Source organism: Kryptolebias marmoratus, linkage group LG18 (genome assembly GCF_001649575.2).
Source record: "Kryptolebias marmoratus isolate JLee-2015 linkage group LG18, ASM164957v2, whole genome shotgun sequence".
Taxonomy (NCBI): domain Eukaryota; kingdom Metazoa; phylum Chordata; class Actinopteri; order Cyprinodontiformes; family Rivulidae; genus Kryptolebias; species Kryptolebias marmoratus.
This window is the reverse complement of record NC_051447.1, coordinates 20566953-20568088: the sequence shown is the minus strand read 5'-3', so window position 1 is coordinate 20568088 and position 1136 is coordinate 20566953.

Genomic DNA, 1136 nt, shown 5'->3' with positions numbered 1-1136 from the left:
GGTCCAGGGGTTCTGGTGTTGGCCCACAGGTTGATTTTCTCGGATCGGACCTGAGAAGATTCTGATTCTGATAAAAACTGGACCCAGTTGAGCTCAGCTGGTTGATGAGCAGCAGAACCCTGACCCGGTTCGGCTGGATTCTTCTGTTCGGATCTTATTTGACGTGTCGACCCTTTATTCGGCTCGCCCCGGTTCTGCAGAACCTCTCTGATAAACGGGTTCTGATCGGAGGGTCTGTTCCGGTCCAGCTCCGGATCCCTGCCAGCCCAGCCCGGCCCGGCCCGGCCCGGCCAGGCTCGGCCCGGTTCGGCCTCCTCTTACACAGACAGAACCAGCTAACATCGCGGTCCCACCGGCCCGGTTCGGCTCCGGTTCGGCTGCTGCAGTCACTGTTCCCGGGTTAAAGCTGCAGAACATCCCCGGGGGTTCCGAACACAGATGCACCGGTTCGGAATGACCCGATCCACTAACTGAGCCTCCTCCCCTCATCGGAGCCGCTAAAAGACACTGAGTTCTGGCGATGCGGATCAGAACCGCTGCAGCCGAACCGAGCCGAGCCGAGCCGAACCACCACACCACCGTATGCTGTTTAACCCTCATCAGAACCAGACTCACCTGCCATCCTGGAGATCCGGTTCGGGCGCGTCACGCCTCTCCGGAGCCGCGCGGCGCGCTCCCTGCGCGCGTCCCCGCGGAGACCCTCTTCCTCCTCTCTGTCCGGAGTCTTCCTCACCGCCGGGTTCTGATCAGGACCCGGTATCAGTCCGGTCCGGCCTGAGCCCACCTGCAGTCGGTCCAGTCTGGTTCGGAACCTCAGAAACAGATTCATCATGAGAAGGCAGGGACCAGAACCAGGTTCTGGGAGGAGTTTATTCACTTTTCTAATAAAACTTCTGAATGTTTTCCAGAAGACCTGATCCAGTTTCAGGAACTGGACCGAACCGAACCGGTCCCCCTGTGTCGGGAGCGCGCACTGCAGCCAGAAAGGCGGATCCGGATCTGATCGATTTTCCGGTAAAAACTACTCATAGTTTGGAAACAAATTAATTTACTGTGTTTATTCCTCTCTTCACCAACAATAAATCCTGCAAGTTTGAAAGATTTTGCTCTTTATTTGAAAGAGTTAAATCCAGATT